Raw genomic sequence first — 15,234 nt, 5'->3', positions numbered from 1 at the left:
GTTTTTTCTAGAGCCTCTAGGGTATAACACCTCCCACTTCAAGTTATGCCTCCTACACCTGTTATGTTAGCAACATCTGGGTTGACTACGACATCATAATTATACTTCCAAGGTACTGCTTTATCATTCTGATATGAAAAAGGGCCAAAAACTTTAATTGTCACCACCGGTCAGGAGAGGGGCTTCTCTTGCTTCAATGTTGGCTTCTCATCATAATAGATAGTTATCGGTCTACGCCCAAATTTATTCTTTGAATCAATGGTAGACACTTCAGCTTTCACCAACTCTTCTCTTTCTTGGTAAAATTTTATTCGACCCTCATCCATCAATTTTTACACCTCTTGACGAAATTGGTGATAATTTTTGATAAAATGCCCCAAAACACCTCCATGATAATTGCAGCTTTCAGTTGAGCTAATTACTTTAGAATAATTTCGAGGTTCTATTGGCTTCAACATGTCAGCTTTGACCAAGACTTCGAACACCCTAGCCATCGGAGTCTTAACTTCATTTATTTTTTTCTTCATGTGGCTTATTTGCCCATCAATTAAGGCATTTATTGATGGTCTGGTATGATTTGGTAGAGGGTTCCCATTGACATTTGGAGTCTCTTGTTGGTTGGTATCAAAATTTAATACTCCTTCATTGATTAACCTTTGCACTTTACGTTTTAAAGTAGTACAATTTTCAGTGGAATGACCTGGATTCCCATAATGATAATCACAATGTGCATTGGGGTCATACCATTTGGGAAACAGAGGTTTCAAGGGTTCAACGATAACAGGAGCAAGCAGATATTTATCAACAAGTCAATGATACAAATCTGTGTATGTCATGGGAATGAGATCGAAAGTGATTTTTTCTTGGGTATTTTTCGGGGCTCTCGAACCAATATTAGGACTAGGTCTCCATCCTGGTCTGATAGGTACAGCAGGACGATTATAGGTGGGTGTCTGAAAGGATGGCTGAAAATGGGGTGGATAAGCTGGTTGTGGTAATGACTGGTATGGTTGATATGAATGAGGAATGAATGTAATATGGTTTACAGAAGGGTAATGGGTTTGGTAGACTGGTGTAGGATAAGGTGTGAAACCTTTGAACTACTGCCCCATATAGTTCACTGTTTGAGCTTCATTCTCTTTCTTTTTTGGAGTTCCACCTTTTTTTACTCCACTTGTCTCTTCTACATCGAGTTTACCATTTTTTATGGTATTTTTAATGATCTCACCTGATATCACCATATCTGTAAAGTTTTTAGTTGCATTGCCTATCAATCTCTCATAGTATGGTGCCTTAAGAGTATTCATAAATAAAATAGTTAACTCTTTCTCGATGAGAAGAGGTTGGCTTGTGCAGCCATGTCTCTCCATCTTTGTGCATACTCTTTGAAGTTTTCAGTTGCTTTCTTTTTCATACTTTGTAGAGATAGACGATCTGGAACCATATCTGTGACATATTGATATTGTGTAAGGAATGCCTTTGTAAGCTCTTGCCAAGAACGAATACAAGTTCTATCTAATTGAACATACCATCTAGCTGTAGAACCCATAAGACTATCTTGAAATATATACATTAACAACTTCTTATCTCAAGCATATGCTGCCATCTTTCGACAATACATGGTGATGTGGGTCATTGGGCATTTTGTGCCATCATATTTTACAAATTTTGGGACCTTAAATTTAAGCGAAATGATCACATCTGGAACTAAACAAAGGTCAGCCGCATCTGTGGAGCCATAAAAATTCATTCTCTCTACAGCTCTAAGCCTTTTTTTTAATAACTTTATCTTTTCATGGGCATTGGTATCTTCTACCTTTTCAGGTGTCTGCATCTCTAGCTTTTCTCTTTTCTTGGGATCATCCAAATCAGAAACTAAGATTGGCTCAAGTGCTTTTTCCATCATAATGGGATTAACAAAATTTTGAAATTATCCTGGAGCAAGTGTGGATGTCATTCCTGGATAAGGATTAGGATATCCACCGAGAGTAGGAATTGGTACTCTAGTTTCTTGTGAAGGTTGGTTCAGTCGTGGCTCAAACCCTGGATGATAGACAGGATCTACCATATCTGGCGATTGTTCTTGAGAGCTATGATTTTCTTCCACTGCTTTTTCCTTGTCAAGTTTCTTGAGCATATCCATTATTGTACTAAGATCCCCTCTTAGTTCTTCTTGAGCTTTCTCAATTCTCTCAAATCGACTGGCCTGTTCTTGCTCTATGATTCTTGTCTGTGTCCTGGTATTGTATGAATAACGAGTAGGTTGGGCCAAAATTTTTGATGGACGAGCTATTCTTGAACCTTTATTACCATAAAGTTTTTATTTTGAAGAAGAAAAAAAATTAGAATGCTATGTGTTGAAAATTTTATTTTTTACTTATTCTATGAAAAATGATGTATATGATGCATGAATGCAAGTGGGAGATATTTACTTTTGGACGAATTTCAACATTAAAAATTTTTATTGATCCCATATAACTTTTATTATATAGGATTTACCATCCTAAAGTTATATCCATAAAAGCATTTGACTTGCTCATAATGGTCCTTCGCCTTATCTAAAAAGTTCACTAGGCGCTGTCCATATTCTCTTATGGGATTGACTTCTCTTCTTAATGCTTCTACCTTTTCAATCATCTCCCATGCTTTCTTCACTGCCTTGCAAACTTGATTAGTCAAGTGCTCTATGTACTGTTGCCTCCCTAAGTTTTCTACCTTCTATTTCATGTGGGCATCCCTTTCTGAATCACATGTAAAGATCCAATCTTTTTCCCTTCTATGCCACTCATCTATCATTATTGAAATATGGCTATTGTGGTCTTGTAGTTGTATCTCTAACCCTTGGATCACCTGGTGAAGTGATTCTTTTTCATTCAGTACTTCGAAAGTGCTTTCTTTTCTCTTTTACGAGCATGACTTTTAACTTTTCCTTTTCGTTTTGGCATTCCACCAATCTTGCTGAGGTTGTAGAGTATAATCCCTTCTAATTCTGACATTCTTGAAAAATTCTAATAGTCTCTTCTTACTTTTCTTGAGCTTTGCCCTTCCATTGGTTTATTCCCTCTCAGAGCTCATCCATTTCACATTGTCGACTAAGGTAAGACTTGGTAACTTTTCCAGTTTTGAATTGAACTCGTAACCTCTTATTTTTTTGGTGTAGATCTTTCAAATCACTATTAGCCAAATCTCGCTCTTTTATGACTTTTTCTAATATGCTCCTTTATATCTCCGCTTAATATTTCAATTGCCCTATTTTCTCATGAAGTCTCAAATTTTCTCTTTTTATTTCTTCTTTTTCAGCTTCTAATTCTTTCTTGACAAGCTCAACTTCTGATAATTACACTTCTTCAGAAAGATTAACCAATTGATATTAGCTATCATCAGGAAGGAGTATTATGTTTCTAGGTGACCTCATTTTCCAAATCTGGTAATCAGAAGTGACTTTGTCGATGAGAGGCCCTAACCTTATTCTTTGTGTTCTTTTTCATGCTTGGATCAATTGCTCTGAGGTTTTTGATGGATTCGAATCCCCATAAATGAATTCTACTTGGACCAGGCCATGAATAGCAAGAACAAACTGTTTTGCACCAAATTGCCTAAGTACCATCAATGGAGCGTAACTTACAACGCCCCATAGCCCTAATAACGGAATCCATGGCTCATTTCTTCCACAATACAACAAAGACACATGAGGCATCCAAGGCGCCATCCATTCGATTTCATCCTCAGTAAGCCTTCACAAGAAAATGACCCATTCTTCTTTAGTCTTTAATGTTGACCATTGGCTTTTACAAAACTCTTCGAGTGGTGCCTTATTTCGAAGATATGGTTTCAAAAATGCACTCTTCCCACATTTGAAATGACTTCTGACCCATACGTATAATAGAGATGCACATCCTATGAATCGTCCTTTCTCATTTTATCGACAGAAATTCAATGACCTGATGGTTTTGACTAAGATTGCTGGAGCGGGATTAATTGCTTGGGTTTTAATTTGCTCGAAAAAGTCTACCATAGTTATCTCAATGTAGCCCAAAGTCTTCGAAAAGATTATCATGCCATACAATGCTAGAGCAAACACAGCCATACCTTGATCATCATTTAAATGCTCTTGGATGAAGTTTCAGAGAAAGTCCAACAAATGCAGAGATGTTCACCTTTAGACTTTGTGAAGGAATCAATGGTTTCTACTTTAACCCCTATAAGCTTGGCTAACTTTTTACGATAACCTGATTTTGGCTTTCGGGTAAATACTTTATCTGGACATTGTAGTTCTATCTCGAGCAAAATCGAATACTCTTCGATAGTTGGCACCAAATCTTCCTGATTAAAAGTGAAGCATCTATAGGATGGATCCCAAAACTGTATAGCTGCTTTGACCAATTGTTCATCGATGACTACTGAAATGAGGGATGCAATCTGCCTATACTTTTTACAAAAACTTTTTTTTCTTTCTTTACTTAACTGACCCCAGACAGCAGCTAACTCTTTTAAATCATTCTGTGTGAGATCTAAATGTACTTTTTCAGGTAATTCAGACACATAACCGGTAGGCAAACAATCTCCGTTCTTTTGTTAAGCTTCTTTCGACCAAACATGTACTTCATTATACGACTCACATGGCACACTAATTGAGGATGAGCAAATCTGTAATTCTATGAGATCCATGAAAACTTCTTGGGAGAAATATGTCCTAGAGCAAATATCTCGATGCAAAACTGTATGATATGATTAATGTAAAAAAGAAAATGAAACAAAATTGAGTTAGTGTAGTTTGAAAAAACATTTTTTTGTTTTTTAGTGTTTTTGAGATTTTTTTTTGTTTTGTTTTGTATTATACTATACACAACTTTTATTCTTAGGTATTTCCTACAAGAGGATGGACAGGGCTCTACATAAGGCTGGTTTCCTAGACTTATTATATGCTGGGTTTAGATTGACAGGGTCTAAAGGTTCTCAAATTGTTCCTCACTGTCGTCCATGTTGTACTAGTAAGGCACCCCGATCCTCACCCATTATAGGCTACGAACGAAAAGGGTTCAATTCGAGTGGAAGTATTTCGCTTGCCATTGCGGAGGTTATCACCTCACGAGAGCATAGGTACTTTACTTTTTCCTATAAAGGACGGAGCTCGGGTATAGAGCTCATGTATGAGATGCATCGTGCCATTGTGTGCAAATATATCCTAATTTATTGAGAGCAATATATACCAAAAAAAAAAAAAGAGGCATAGTAAAAGAAATGTGTGTGAATTTTTTTTGCTTTTTATTTTTGATTTGTTTTTTTTTTTTTTTTTTTGTTTTTGACCCCTTTTTTACTAAAAGTGAAAAATAAAAAAATTTAAGAAATTGATTAAGACTATTTAAATCAAAATTTGAGGATAACAAGTAATTAATTTTAGCCTAACTCTCGAAAACAAAAGGCTTCCCTAGTGGAGTCGCCAAGCTGTTGTAACGGTTTTGTGTCCGCTCGATGAATTTGGAAACGAAATAAAAAATAACGGAGTCGCCACCAATCTTTTTTTGGCTAGGTGCGATTGGCCACCTATTAAAATATATCCTTTTAATGAAATCTTAAAATTAATTAAAAAGATAATTTTACGGTCTGCGAAATAGTCTGGGTTCGGGAGTCGGTTACGCGTGGAGAAGGATTAGCACCCCCACAATGCTCGTTAAAAACGGTACCAATTAACAACATGTTATCCTTTGATTTTGATAAAAATAGTCCAATTTTCGGTGTTCGAAATAATTTCCTTGATTTTTTTATTTATTAAAAAAAAGTTTATTCTTGAGAAAAATAAATTAAAACCTTTTTATTGAAATAATTCTTCAAATGTTCCAGTACGTTGGTAACATTAAAATAACTCTTTCTCACCTAGAGATTTCTTAAAGCATCTCTACTCGAAATACTTTTAGAATCTCATCTTTGGAGGCTCGAATTTATTTTTCGTAAGAAAATGTCATGTTAAAAAAAAATTTATTCTCGAGAAAAATAAATTAAAACTTTTTTTATTGAAATAATTCTTAAAATGTTCCAGTACGTTGGTAACATTAAAAGAACTCTTTCTCACCTAGAGATTTCTTAAAGCATCTCTACTCGGAATACTTTTAGAATCTCATCTTTGGAAGGTCTAAATTTGCTTTTCGTAAAAAATTACGTCATGTATACAATGCTAATAATAACATGTTGATGCACACATGTTATTATTTTTCAAAAAATTTATTAATTGTTTTATTAATTTTTAAATTAAAATTTTGAGGAAAAAATAATTTAATTATATTGAAGATTTTTTATAAATATTTCAATACGCTGGTAATATTTTACAAAAAATCTTCTCACCTAGAGATTTCTTAAAGCATCTCTACTCGGAATACTTTTAGAATCCCATAATTGGATTAAATTTCTTTCCTTCCTATTTTTATTACATATATTTTTAATTTATTAACCAATTTTTATTTATTATTTTAAAAAAAGAAAATCTTTACTGTATTGAAATTTTTTTTATAAATACTCCAATACACTAGTAATATTTTAAAAAAATCTTTTCACCTAGAGATTTCGTAGGCATTACTACTCGGAATACCTTTGAATCTCATCGTAGGATAAAAATTTCCTTTTCTTTCATTTTTTATTACTTTAATGTTATTATTAAATTTATTTTTATGTTATTGTTTTTAAAGTTTATTTAAAAAAATTAACATAATTATATAAAAAATTTAACCACAATTTCATCATTTAATTTAACAAATATAAATATTTTAATATGAATAAATATTAATAAAATAATATATAAAAAAAAGAAAAATTTTAAAAAAAATTTTTTTACCTGAATCGGACCGGTCAACGGTCCGGTCAACGGTCTGGTCAATGTCGGTTCGGCTCGGTCTAGGTGGTTTAGTACTGATTCGGTTCGGTCTAGGTGGTTCGATTTCGATCCAATCAGACCGGTCAGAGGTTGATAAAGGAAGCGGGTCGCGGGTCGGGTGCACGGACCCTGGGTCGGGTCGCGGGTTAACGCGTGGATCCTCAGCGGTTAAAACGACGTCGTTTTGACCTTTAATGAAACGACGTCATTTTGACATTTAATGAAACGACGTCGTTTTGGTTCTGAGCGTTTATATAAAAGGTCCAAAAAAATTTTTTCATTCCATTTTCCCGTTTCTCAGAAAAAAACGCCTTTTTTTTTTTTTTACTCTCTCCTTTCTTCTTCAGTTGGACGCCGACCGACCGATCGTTGTCGCCGCCATTTTTCGGTCACCGACCGCCGTCGTCGGTGGTCAAAAAATTCCCAAAAACACCAAAAAAATTCTCCTTGTCACCCTAAACACAGATCCGAGCTTGGTTTCTTCCGAAAGTAGCCCAAACAACCTAGATCGACTTTCAAAGTTTCGACTAAAAAAACTTTTGTTTGTGTGATTTCTGGTTTGTTTTTGTTGTGTGTTTTTGTAGGTATATTTTGGCGCTGGGTTCCCCGTTCCAGGGGACTGTTTTTGTATTTTTTTTTGTTTCTGCAGAACTTTTTTTTTTACAGAAGCTTTTTTTTTTTGTCATTTTTTTCCGTTCTGCCCTCTGGTCCTCCATTTGCAAATAACAAGCTCTATTTATAGAGCTTGTTGGGATTCAAATCCCAAATCTTCTGGGATTCGAATCCCATTTTTCAACTGAAAAATCATGCCTGTCGTTCGTGATTGACGGCTTGTCGATCGACCGTTGATGACTAGCAGCAGTGATTTTGGATTTTAGGGATTGTGCATTTAATGCACTAGATTTGAATCGAATAAGGTTGGTAAAGAAGAAAAAAGAAAGGAAGAAGAAGACAAACGCAGAAACGGGAAGAAAAGAAAGAGAAGAAGAAAAAGAAAGAGAAAAATAAATAAATAAATAATAATAATAATAATAATAATAATAAAATGGTGTTTACATTGACAGTTAAAAAATTCAAAAAATAGTAAAAATGAAAAAACAAAAAAAAAGGTTTGAGTTTGCATAAAACTAGGTTGGTAGAGTTTAGATTGGATTAAAAGATTGAATCTCAATCGCAAGAAAGAATTGGGATTGATCAGAAACTCCTCTAATCAATCCTTATAAATAAATGCTGGAACACACAAGAAAGGGGGAGAAAAAAATTGATAGCAGCAAGGGAACGTGAAGCTGCTGGCACCAAAAGAAAAAAAAAAAGAAGAGGAACCAAAAAGAAAACTGGGCAACAAGAACAAAAGAAGCTAGCAGGAACCAAAAAACAGTGGAAGACAATAATGGAGAGGAACCACAGGCGTGTGGAGCAAGTGCCTTAGTGTGCTTTGATGCCTTATTGTCATGTGATAGGCTAGCACATTGATTTGGTAGAATTTCATCCCAAAGGCTCACGTCAACTTTGGTACTTTTACTTGCTTTTGTTATTTTTTTTTCAAATTCTTTAATTGTTTGGTACTTATTTTTTTTCTCTTTATTTGATTGTTTATTCATTTGTTTTGTTTTATGCATAATTGTTTATTTATTCACTTTGTTTTATGGTTTTCATTATTTGATATTAAATTTAATAAAATAATAAAAAATAAAAATTTTGAGAATAAATATTAATCATCCAATGATGGAATTTATAAAAATTTCAAATGGTAAATTTTTATGAAATTGCTAGGTGAGAAATTTTGTTTAAACTTATCCCAAATGATGGAATAATTTAGATAAAATTTTAATAACAATAATTAATATTTATTTTCAAACCAAAAAAGTTAAAAAAATTAAAAATAATAAAAAACATAAAAATATAAAATTTTTGGAATTAAATACAAATTACCTAAGGATGAGATTCTTAAAAATTTCAAATGGTAAATTCCTAAGAAATCTCTAGGTGAGAAATTTCTTCTAAATTTGGCCCAAATGGTAGAATGATTTAGATGGAATTTCAATACAAGTAATTGTATTCTTTTCCACATAATAATTTGGATTGAAAATATTTGATAATTATCTAAGGATGGGATTCTTAAAAATTTTAAATGATAAATTTTTAATAAATCTTTAGGTGTGAAATTTTCTTTAAATTTGACCCAAATGGTGGAATAATTTAGATGAAATTTCAATAAAAATAATTGTCATATTATTTTCTTTCCAAGAAAAAAAAAGAATTTCTAAATAGGCCCAAATGGTGAAAATTTTAGAAATTCAAAAGAAAAAATATTTCTAATTTGGTCCAAATGGTGGAATAATTAGATTTATTTTCAACAAAAATGGTAATAATAAAAAATAATAAATAAATTTTTTTTCGACGACGAAGTCTCTTCAAGAAATCAAATGGGATTCTTGAATACTCTTGAGGTGATGAAGAATTTTTTTGAGAGTACTACCAGATTGATGGAGAATCTTAAAAATTGTTTCCAATATTAAACATAAAATTTGAAGCTATTAGATTCTAAACCTTAGGATAAATTCAAAATAATATGGTACCATCCCTTGGATGGGAATGTGGGGTGCTATAACCTTACCACATGTAACCGAACTCCCGAACCCTGTTCTGATTCGTAGACCTAAACCTATTCTTTTAGGGACCTATAATCAAGCTTAGGAGTTCCTTAAAAGGTTATATTCCTTAGGTGACCAATCACACCTAATAAAAGATTGGTGGCAACTCCATTCATTTGTTAAATCTAGCTATAGATTTTCGAATCTATATGTTATGACAGTTATAGATTTAGATTGACGTCTACATGTATAATTGAATCAATTGTTTTCAAATTGATGTATTTTACTATTTAACACCTACAACTACAGCTAAGTCAAAATTTTTTCAAGAAAAGGCGTTTGCATTACTTAAGATTGAATGGATTATACATTTACAATTGAATATATTTTTTTTCTAGAAAAGACAAGACTTGTATTACTTAATATTATAACAATAGGAATTGAAGGGTCCAAGGAGGACCCCAAAGCCTAAAGGTATGAGGGAACTTGGACATGGATTTACATGAAAGCTTTCAAAACTAATAACTGTAGGGCTTTACCCCAGAGGGAGCCCTACCAGAAATTCTCAAAGGCCAGGGTTGAACCAAAGCCTAAGAGGGGGTTTGGAAATAGTTTTCAACCGAGAAGGAGTCAAAGTTCTAACTTGGGTATTTTCATTACCACTTGGGTCTCATGGATTGGTGAGGCAAAAATGTACAGCGACAGATTAGTATATGACCAATTTGAAGCTGATAATAATCAATTTCTTCGGTTTATTTAGCAATTAACTGTGCGACATATGAATATCAAGAAATTCCCTTCAACTAATTCTAGCAAAAGCAACTAAAACCTCACATTTGATCACTTCTAACATTATAATATGTCGAATTCTATTAAATTTCTTGCAAAATTTAAGTATAAATAATATTTACTTGCAAAATATCAGATTTGTGGATGCAGTACAGCTTTTGCACATTTTTCCACATCGTATCTTAAGATGTATTTGCACATCATATATTACTTTTGCATATTTTTAATTAACTTTGCGATTCTAAAACTCAAATAAATGATGAATCTGATACTTACGTACATACAACTAATATATACCCATATATGGGTTCATGTAACAAAATTTCATTCATCTATTAAAAAATTAAAATTATAAGTTGGAACTATGCTTAAAAAATTTATGTTTTAGATTTCTACTCTCTTAGTCATGATATCCTTGCAAGCTCTTTTATTTTATTTTTTTCAATTTCAGTATCACGAGGTTTTAGGCAACAATTTCTCATTGAACTTGCAGAAAGCCATTTAATAGACCCATTATCATGCACTCCAAAGCTTCAATATGTTATTCTTTTTCTGTCAATTGACTTTTCGAAAAGATTCTAAATCCAAGTGTCACTTAGAACTTACAAATTTTCTTTTCGCTTATTCCCTGCTTTCTCACTTTCTGGCTTCTAAACTTTCTCCCTCCTATCTGTATGCTTGGCTTCAACACTTTCTTCTTCCTATCTGTATGCTAGTAAAACCTAAATGATGAGTTACTGAAATTGGTTCTCGCCCAATTAGATACCCTCCACCGCTTTCAATTATTGAACTAGAATTGGTGGGGTGCGTCAGGCCATTGCTATAGTGCAACGCAGAGGCAACGCTCAAGAATCCTAGTAGCAAGCTAATGTTGGACTCAACTTAAAAAAAATTACTTTAATACCGTGTGGATGAATGATGCACATATCAGATATTAAATTTATAAGAACAGATACTAATTTAATACCATGTGGGTCAATGACCCACATATCAGATATTAAACTGATAAAAATAGATACTACACTTAATCTTAGCCAAATGACCCACATATCTACACATATCAGATATTAAACTGATAAGAACAGATACTACACTTGATCTTAGCCAAAAAGCCGATAAAGGTATGAGTTGCTTTGTAGCTTGGTTTTTTTAGAACGAACCTTGATGTGACATCTGGTTTGGGCTCTGGATATGGGATCTGAACTTAGTGAAAAGAACTCTTACCCTGATGTATTTGCACATGAAAATTATTCTCATGTCTATTGCGGTGCTCTTTGTTATTCCTTTGGTGCAAGGTGAAGTCATTTTATCTAAAGCAAAAAATTTCACCATCTCTGCGTCTGTCTAAGTTAGCTTGGGTAAAACTAATAGTTCTCTAAGAACTTGAGCTAATAACTAATTAACAAATATTTAAACAATCACCCAAATTTACAGAGAATCAAGCATTAACATCACAAATTTCCTTAGATCAATGGTGTAAACAATCGAATTCATCACTCTGTTAAGCATGTTTTTGCTGGATGCTGCTAAGCTGTCATTGCAAATTAGATTCATTATTACCAATTGGGCAACTGGGAAATCTAAAATCAGTTCTCACAAATGCTTCTTCAAATAGTGTCCAGTTTTAACTTCAAATAGTGTCCAGTTTTAACTTGTTTCATAAAAAACTGGCCATATTTGAAGAGTTTTGTTTAAACAACTAAATTGGTTTGCACTGATTGTATTGCAAATGTATATATATATATAGCTGAGAACGATCCTGTACTGCTTCGGTTGGTAGGGCAGGGACCAAGTATCAGTTAATCCCACTCTGATCATAAGGTTATGGTTCATCAAACAAACTTTAATACCAATTGGACAATTCTAAAATCAGTTCTCTCAAATCTTCTATGTATAAAACATACCAGTTTTAACTTCTTTCATCAGTTTAGTTGTGCAGTAGTGACTATATTTAAAAAGCTTTTTTGCTCAAAACAACAACTAAATTCAAAAAAGAATTGGAAGAGTCTGTCAGACAAACCTTGTGACCATCCCAGCTGGTTTAACACCATACCGAGAACGATCCTCTACTACTCCAGCTGATCAACATGGAACAGGAAGCTGTTAATCACGCTCTGATCACAAGGTCATGATTCATCAACCAGACTTGAGATCCTGTCTCCTTTGTGCTAAAGGACACAGAAGTACGAGCCTATAGAACAGATCCTGTTCAAGTAAGGTCGTGGCTATCTTCTCTTTCTTCCTCCTATATATACCATCCATAACTCATCTGTCTTTTTCATGTGGGACTATATGATTGCTTCGTGGTGGCCGTCGTTTTTTTCCAAAGAATGAAAAAGCCTAAGTTTTGTAACAAAATTGGCAGAGCAGAGAGAAATTAACAGAATCTGGAAGTAAAACATTTCCATTTTTTCTTGGTGGCATGTCTAGTTTAACAGCTATACCGTATTTCTATTTTTTTTCCCTGGCAAAATGCAAGAAAAACGACAGGGTATTGCTCTCTAACATAGTTTTTGCAGTATGGATTAGGATCTAAGCAACAGACACATAGTCTCAAGAGTTGTGCTTTTGCCTGGAGGAAACATGCCGCCGCTTCCACCTAGGTTTAGAAAACCACACCTTGACACTTTTCACAACGGTATTAAAACTTAAATAAACAAAATTATATGTAATAAATCTTATTATTATTTTTTTATTATTGTATTTTTTGTTAGAGGGATTTGAATTTAACAGTTTGAACAAAAACGCATATTTCTTTGATTGAATCAAATTTTAATTTGTTATCTATAATAAATGCATTGATTTCGTAAATATTATTATATATAATACAAATTATGTTAATTGATTTGTTTAGTCTTTTTTTTTTTTAATTCAAAGCAAAGTTGTTATTTACCAATCAAATTGGTTGTGGCGATTTGAAGAAATGAAGCAAGTAATAAAATATTGTGTTAACATGCATAAAGCTTTTACAAATAAATTTGTTTTTGAAAAGTAGAAATTATATTTTCAAATTGTGTTAATATTAATCAAATGAATGTTATTGACAAAGCAAACTTATATAAGGATTGAAACCTCTAAAAAAGATTATAAGCTTTAAAGGGTTGGCTTTTAAGAACATATTTTATATTTTTAACTATGTAATATCAATATAGAGAAACTTGATTCTGCATTGGAATAACATTAATTATGGTTTTCTTATAATGTTCTCACGTCATGCCATCAAAATAATTAGGTGATTTTTTTCTCTCAAAATTTTAAATAAAGGAGACTTGCCCAATGAGTATGTCTTAAGAGCAAAAAGAGGAATAACAAAAAAAATATATATATATATATATATATATATATAGTAACTCATTTGAATGGTTTTAAATGTCAAATTAATAAGAATAAAAAATAGGAGAGATATGATAAAAATACAATTAAACAAAAAAAAGAATATAAAATATTTTTGAACTAAAAGAATAAAATAGAATGAATAAGAAAAATTGAATGATGGGAAATGCGTATACATATGGTCACGGTAAAAGAAAAATTAATATATTCCGATTTTTTTAATTTGATTGTATAAATTATAAATTAATTTACTAATTTATAAATAGTATTATATGTTATCAAAACTATAATTGATTTACTTGGTCGACATAATAGGGTTTAAAATTAGTTCATTAAGAATTTATATATGATCATTTTTTTTGGTTTTTTAATTTAATAATAACTTTCACGCATCAAATTAATGAAAAGTTGGTCCATATATTAGTATTTAATATAGGGGAGTGATCAAGTTATATAAAAAAAAAATTTACATCATTTTATACCTTTTTTTTAACTATTGATTTTAATAAATTTAAGAAATGAGAGAGACAAGTCGAAAAAAAATTTAATCTCATTCTTTAAATATTGAGATTAATAATTAAATAAAATATAAAATTAAAATATTTTACACCGATATAAATTAATCCCTGCCTTTTAATTCAATATATATAACAATTTTCATTCTTCATCCCATTATTTATTGGACTTGCAAGTTGTAATTTACATGACAAGTATGTAGTAATAAGTTTTTTTTTTTTTTTAATCTATGAGAATTGTTAGATATATAATTTCCAAAAAAGAAAAAAAAGAAAAAGATTTGCTAACTATAGTGCAATAAAGCATGAAATTGTATTTGAATTTTTTCAAAAAATAAAATAAAATAATCCATGGAGAATAAGTCAAGATGAAAGTGTAAATTTAATGCCTATATGCAACAGTCAAAACATTAACCTCAAAACATTAATATGACAAAAGAAAACTCCCTCAAACCAATGCAAATTTGTTATTTCCAAATTAATTTGTTGTTAACGGTCAAGGATTCAAGCAACATTTTTCCTAACATTGACAAATAAAGGGTTTCTTCACTTTGACAAAAATTACTTGTCTTTTAGAATCTTATGGTGCTTTTAGTAATGGATCTTTAATTTCCCTTTCCATCTTAGTTTGGAATTTTAACAATTCTGACATTCTTATTAGCAAATCCAATGGTTTTATGGTTATAAAATTTTGAAAATATACACTCAAAGCAAATATTTATAACATTCTCAAAATTATATTAGATATTATGTTAGATAAATATGATTAAAACATTTATGTTTTTAATAATTGTTTAATGAAGTAAATAAAAGCATTGGGATAATATTCTTCACGACCCTTAAATTATTGAAATATGTCTAATGTAATACCTCAACTTTCAATCTATGTATTAGTCTATCCAATGACTTAATACCGCCAACAGAAATTAATGATGCAATTAACTAATGAAAATTTGACACATATGTAAATATTACACATATAGAGACATACAACCACTTTGTATAGTAATGCAATTATCTCAAGTGATAATTAAAAAGACTAAAACTAAAACTTTTTAAAAATATAGAAAAAATTTTCTAAATTTTCAAAAATCTTAAATTTAGAAATCTGCTTGAACTTGAACTTTTTTTTGTCAAG

At 31.8% G+C, this 15,234-nt stretch overlaps 1 non-coding gene and 2 pseudogenes across 1 annotated transcript; all 3 read right to left on the bottom strand.

Moving 5' to 3' along the window:
* Positions 1-11,047: 11,047 nt before the first annotated feature.
* On the bottom strand, positions 11,048-11,228 carry LOC149511211 (U2 spliceosomal RNA; annotated as a pseudogene).
* A 30-nt stretch (positions 11,229-11,258) lies between these two features.
* LOC149511210 (U2 spliceosomal RNA) lies at positions 11,259-11,373 on the bottom strand (annotated as a pseudogene).
* An 879-nt stretch (positions 11,374-12,252) lies between these two features.
* On the bottom strand, positions 12,253-12,471 carry LOC149511209 (small nucleolar RNA U3). The gene has a single exon (XR_016334427.1). It is a non-coding gene; the product is annotated as a small nucleolar RNA U3 (small nucleolar RNA).
* Positions 12,472-15,234: the final 2,763 nt, after the last annotated feature.

The sequence above is a fragment of the Durio zibethinus genome, chromosome 26 (genome assembly GCF_047325235.1).
Source record: "Durio zibethinus cultivar Kanyao isolate XHJ-2024 chromosome 26, ASM4732523v1, whole genome shotgun sequence".
In the NCBI taxonomy this organism is placed as follows: domain Eukaryota; kingdom Viridiplantae; phylum Streptophyta; class Magnoliopsida; order Malvales; family Malvaceae; genus Durio; species Durio zibethinus.
This window is presented reverse-complemented; position numbering and strand designations above follow the sequence as displayed.